At 39.9% G+C, this 6,503-nt stretch overlaps 1 long non-coding RNA gene across 1 annotated transcript in view; it reads right to left on the bottom strand.

The window, feature by feature from the left end:
• Positions 1 to 3,392: 3,392 nt before the first annotated feature.
• The window catches only part of LOC139519513 (uncharacterized), a 41,001-nt gene continuing 37,890 nt past the window's right edge, over positions 3,393 to 6,503 (bottom strand). Inside the window, exon 3 of the long non-coding RNA XR_011663613.1 lies at positions 3,393 to 3,601. This is a non-coding gene — a long non-coding RNA (uncharacterized lncRNA). The remainder of the gene's footprint in view (positions 3,602 to 6,503) is intronic.

Genomic DNA, 6,503 nt, shown 5'->3' with positions numbered 1-6,503 from the left:
TTAACGTCAATGAAACAGCCACCCAACCCCTTCCTCCCCCCAAACAAATAAAGAATATGTATGAAATACTTTCCGTTTGATGTTAACCCAACACCATTTAATCATTCAACCAATATGATTTCTATGCTATTGTTTATTCCAAGTAGAAGAAGATATGTGGTAAAGATCGACAGTGTAACAGCAACCCAATTGCGGGCGAAAATGAAATAAAGACATCCTCAGGTCAATCTACCGTCTTCATCTACAATATGCCATGCAAAAAATTATCACGAGTCTATTTAAGTGAATACAGTTTAATTTATTATTGTTTTCTAAAAACAAACATCCCCATAAAGGCAACAACTTTGTGATACACTTAAAGACATTGAGAATGGTCTTTGTTATTAGTTATAAAATGCTGTGTAATTTAAAAAGTATTTTAGCTTATAGACATTTTTGCATTAAATTTTCCTGGATAAATCACTAAGCTTCATAAAAAAGGGACAAATAAAAATACTGAGCTCCAAAGTCAATTGTAAAAATGTCATAAAACCTGAGACAAATCCAAGATCTGGACTGTATAAACCAACAGAACGAAAGGAAGATCATCGCCAAAGATATTTGTATACACGTATATATGGCTCCTTATACTTCACAGTCCGAGTTAGGGTAGGGTTGGCTCCTTATACACCACAGTCCGAGTAAGGGTAGGGTTGGCTCCTTATACACCACAGTCCGAGTAAGGGTAGGGTTGGCTCCTTATACACCACAGTCCGAGTTAGGGTAGGGTTGGCTCCTTATACACCACAGTCCGAGTAAGGGTAGGGTTGGCTCCTTATACACCACAGTCCGAGTTAGGGTAGGGTTGGCTCCTTATACACCACAGTCCGAGTAAGGGTAGGGTTGGCTCCTTACACACCACAGTCCGAGTAAGGGTAGGGTTGGCTCCTTATACACCACAGTCCGAGTTAGGGTAGGGTTGGCCCCTTATATACATGTACCACAGTCCGAGTTAGGGTAGGGTTGGCTCCTTATACACCACAGTCCGAGTAAGGGTAGGGTTGGCTCCTTATACACCACAGTCCGAGTTAGGGTAGGGTTGGTTCCTTATACACCACAGTCCGAGTTAGGGTAGGGTTGGCTCCTTATACACCACAGTCCGAGTAAGGGTAGGGTTGGCTCCTTATACACCACAGTCCGAGTAAGGGTAGTGTTGGCTCCTTATACACCACAGTCCGAGTTAGGGTAGGATTGGCTCCTTATACACCACAGTCTGAGTTAGGGTAGGGTTGGCTTCTTATACACCACAGTCCGAGTAAGGGTAGGGTTGGCTCCTTATACACCACAGTCTGAGTTAGGGTAGGGTTGGCTCCTTATACACCGCAGTCCGAGTTAGGGTAGGGTTGGCTCCTTATACACCACAGTCCGAGTAAGGTTAGGGTTGGCTCCTTTTACACCACAGTCAGAGTAAGGGTAGGGTTGGCTCCTTATAAACCACAGTCCGAGTTAGGGTAGGGTTGGCTCCTTATACACCACAGTCCGAGTTAGGGTAGGGTTGGCTCCTTATACACCACAGTCCGAGTTAGGGTAGGGTTGACTCCTTATACACCACAGTCCGAGTTAGGGTAGGGTTGGCTCCTTATACACCACAGTCCGAGTTAGGGTAGGGTTGGCCCCTTATATACATGTACCACAGTCCGAGTTAGGGTAGGGTTGGCTCCTTATACACCACAGTCCGAGTTAGGGTAGGGTTGGCTCCTTATACACCACAGTCCGAGTTAGGGTAGGGTTGGCCCCTTATACACCACAGTCCGAGTTAGGGTAGGGTTGGCTCCTTATACTTCACAGTCCGAGTTAGGGTAGGGTTGGCCCCTTATATACATGTACCACAGTCCGAGTTAGGGTAGGGTTGGCTCCTTATACACCACAGTCCGAGTTAGGGTAGGGTTGGCTCCTTATACACCACAGTCCGAGTAAGGGTAGGGTTGGCTCCTTATACACCACAGTCCGAGTTAGGGTAGGGTTGGCTCCTTATACACCACAGTCCGAGTTAGGGTAGGGTTGGCTCCTTATACACCACAGTCCGAGTTAGGGTAGGGTTGGCTCCTTATACACCACAGTCCGAGTTAGGGTAGGGTTGGCTCCTTATACACCACAGTCCGAGTTAGGGTAGGGTTGGCTCCTTATACACCACAGTCCGAGTTAGGGTAGGGTTGGCTCCTTATACACCACAGTCCGAGTAAGGGTAGGGTTGGCTCCTTATACACCACAGTCCGAGTTAGGGTAAGGTTGGCTCCTTATACACCACAGTCCGAGTAAGGGTAGGGTTGGCTCCTTATACTCCACAGTCCGAGTAAGGGTAGGATTGGCTCCTTATACACCACAGTCCGAGTTAGGGTAGGGTTGGCTCCTTATACACCACAGTCCGAGTTAGGGTAGGGTTGGCTCCTTATACACCACAGTCCGAGTTAGGGTAGGGTTGGCTCCTTCAAACTAGTTTAACATTGTCACATTCTTTATGTCCCTCGTCAGGAGCCTGTAAATGAGTGGTTATCGTATTTGCAATTTCTTCTTCTATGTATTGTTTAACATAGTTTATTTTCCGGTTGTATCGGTACGCTACTGTCCCAGTTTATGTGAGGGTTGGCGCCTTTAAGCATGTTTACCCCTGTCACATTCTTTATGTCTTAAGTATGGATCCTTTGGTTGTCGTTTGTCACTGTATATTTCATTATTTTTTTTTCGTTCATTTTCTTTGTACATAAATCAGGCCGTTAGGTTTTTTTTACTTTGAATCATTTGACAGTTGTCATTTCGGGGCCTTTAAAGCCGACTACACGGTATGGATGTAATCATCATCGAAGGCCATACGATGACCTATATTTTTTAATTTCTGCGTCATTTGATCTCTTCTGGAGAGTTGTCTCAGCGGCAAGCATACCTTTTCTGTTCTGGTATATACCCCTGTTACCACATTTTAATATGTATGCAGAAAGTTAAGACTACAATACTGGATAATGTCAATATCAAAAGGATGTATATATCCTAGAAATGCCATTTATAACAAAGGGCCCAGTATCCAACTTCCGTACTATGTTTAAGGTTATAGTCAGCGGACATGTAAAACAATCGCAGCATGTTGACATCAGAACATATTAAATTTCCGTACCAAACTTCCGTTGTTTACAATGCTTTGTTTTATTATTTCCTTGCCATAGAATAGTATAGTTAACTTTCTATTTAGTCTGTTGTTTACGAAAATTTGATTTCAAAACCATTGTTGATAATTTTTACTTCACAGAACTGAAAATTGTTGCATGTTTGAATTTTCTTTGTCAAGGTACTTTAAATTTGTTAAATGGAAAACTTTTAAAATGTTTAATCAGTTGTTTACAAGAACTTAATTTCCAACCATCGATGATAATTTTTATTTAACAGAACTGAAAATTGTTTAATTTTTGAAACTTCTCTGTTAGAATACTTGGGTTAAATGGAAAACCTTAAAAATGATGCTTAAAAAATGACAAGTGTCAAGATCCTCTAGACATAGATACCATACATATAGCGTACACAATCTTCTATATTCCATGTAAATGTTAAAAACTTCGTATTCCCATATAATCTGAAAAGGTCAGAGAAAAGTTTAAGTGACCTCCAAGTATAGTCATGAGTAATTGTATTAATATCAAGATTTCTTTGAAAAGGAGTATATTTTGATATTGCGTACATATGGGTTTTTGTTATTTATAAAGGTGCATATACTGATGTGTTACCGGCTTTATTTAAAATATATATAGTTGAAAGTTTATATGTAGATATTAATAAAATTAACGGTACCAATTTTCTTGCACCAGATGTGCATTTCGACAATACATGTCTCTTCAGTGATGCTCGTGGCCAAAATATTTGAAATCCAAAGCTTATATGAAAGATGAAGAGCTGTAATCCAAAAAGGTCCAAAAAGTATAGCCAAATCCGTGAAAGGAATCAGAGCTTTGCATGAGAGAGATACATTCCTTAATTTATAATAATTTCTATCATTTTGTAACAGTAAATTTTAATAACACAAAAAATCCGTATTTTCATGCCAGTACCGAAGTACTGGCTACTGGGGTGGTGATACCCTCGGGGACTAATAGTCCACCAGCAGAGGCATCGACCCAGTGGTAGTAATAAAATTAACTGTACCAATTTTCTTGCACCAGATGCGCATTTCGACAATACATGTCTCTTCAGTGATGCTCGTGGCCAAAATATTATTAAGATGCGATATCTCTTTTTTAAGTTGTATATATTTTTAAACATGTAAACATAAAAATAATACACTTCATCGGCGTGTACATTTTGATCATGTTGTAGACCTGGCGATATAAACGTAGTCTAACTAGTTGAGTTAGGGGAGAAGATCTTCTTTGGCTCAATTGGTTAGAGCGCTGCCTTTAGATCCCGAGATTGAGGGTTCGAATCCCGCTGGTGCCATCCATGGATTTTCACATCAATGGCGCTGCCAGCAATTACTACTTGTACAAACAAGTGTATATAGGTGCCTGGCAGTTTGATATGGGGTCATGGTTGTTGACCAGCGGTCATAAGATGACCATGTCATATCTAGGTGGAACTGGCCAGAGGATTTCCGAGTAGATGTCTCGGGGTTGCACAGGTAGTGGACCTGTGAGTTGCTTGGATGGATGGTACGCATCCCAAAAAAAGAAAAAGGGGAAGAGTGTTGTAGACATGGCGATATAAAGGTAGTCTAACTAGTTGAGTTAGGGAGATCGCTGTCTTTAGATCCCGAAATTGAGGGTTCGAATCCCGCTGGTACCATCCATGGATTTTCACATCAATCACAGGCACTTGTCCACAGGCACTTGTCTCGGAATTTTTTTCCCTATATACCTTAATATAACACAAGGTACTTAACTTGCATTTTAGAAAATTGTCAGGCGGTGACGGAATTCCGTTATTTGCCGCTTTCTAGGCTGTCAACCCCACTAAAACTTGTTATAACGTGAATCTAAATTGGTTTATCTTTTCAATGGTGTATAACGTGCCTACATTTGTTGTCGGAATCATCCGTAGCAATCCTACCAAAGTATGTAATCGTAATACTGTTGCCAACCGCTGATGATTGGCAATAAACGCGTCACGTCTCCTTGTATATCTCGGTTTCCGATTGGTCAATTTTATGGGACAGTCTAAATGATTATCGGAGTTATCTGATCTTGTTCCATTTCCATACGTAAAGTCAAGAGAGAGTCTGAATGACATTGACCTCAAGTGAAAATTTGTATCTATATAAGGAAACTCGTAACTTATTAGACATACCACAAATAACAATTGTGAGGTTTCTCAAGGTATCTTATACAATTTTACTAACTGGGTGATAAGTTCTATTCATACTGAAAATAACAGTTTTTTCTGAAATAATTTTTATAATTAATCATTTAGTGCGAGACGTGTACATCAGGGCCAATTTTGTGTCGGTAGACGAAATGATTACGATTGACATACTTGGGTAGGATTGCTACGGATGATTCCGACAACAGAAGTAGGCGTGTTATACACCATATTGAAGATAAATCAATTTAGATTTACGGCATAACAATTTTTAATGGGGTTGACAGTCGAGAAATTGACATATAACGGAATTTCGTCACCGCCTGACATTTTTCTAAATCGCTAGTTAAGTACCTTGTGTTATTATAACGCTCGAATAAAAAAAAACGTTTAAAAGACCAAACGTGTAGATGCCGGACTGCGTGTTTGTACATCCCGCATAATCTTACTGACGCATCCTCACCATCATTTTTCTAGCTGTATGGAAGAAACTGTCAATTTGAACATATTACGTTATTCTATCCGAAACAACTTTTAAGCCATAAGTTAAACATTGAGTGATTGTTGTTTTCCGTGAAAACGTTCAGTGGCAAACATTTCCCGTTTATCAATGATAAGTACGAATTAACAATAAATCAAAAAATTATATTTCTGTAAATACAAGTGTGGACACAGATGAGTGTGGATAATATGTTTTGTTGTTTGACAGTTACTTATGACAAAAGGGAGTTCTATGTTTTCCTATATGGTGTTATTAACGGCGTTGCACGATGACAACCAACTTGAGCATTAGGAGTATTGTTTATTCAATATTTAGTTTTTATGTTCAAGATGGGCATGGAAGAGACAGTAATTACATTAGTTACCAAAAGATTATGATCGAATATGTTCCACATCTTTGATTTTTGATTCGCTTTGTAGCTAGGAGAGCAACACATAATAATAGGTTCATTTTTTCATGCGTTTTTTTCTAAATGGGAGATGATATAAAGATTTGATAACATGAGGAGCCTGTAATTCAGTGGTTGTCGTTTGTTTGTGTGTTACATAGTCGCTTGTATAATTTTTGGTACATAACTAAGGCCGTTGGTTTTCTCGTTTGAATTGTTTTATATTGTCATTTCGGGGATTTTTATAGCTGATGATAGGGTATTGGCTTTGCTCATTGTTGATGGCCATATGGTGAC

Source organism: Mytilus edulis, chromosome 4 (assembly GCF_963676685.1).
Source record: "Mytilus edulis chromosome 4, xbMytEdul2.2, whole genome shotgun sequence".
Taxonomy (NCBI): Eukaryota; Metazoa; Mollusca; class Bivalvia; order Mytilida; family Mytilidae; genus Mytilus; species Mytilus edulis.
The sequence above is the reverse complement of the archived record's forward strand: the minus strand, read 5'-3'. Positions and strand labels throughout refer to the sequence as shown.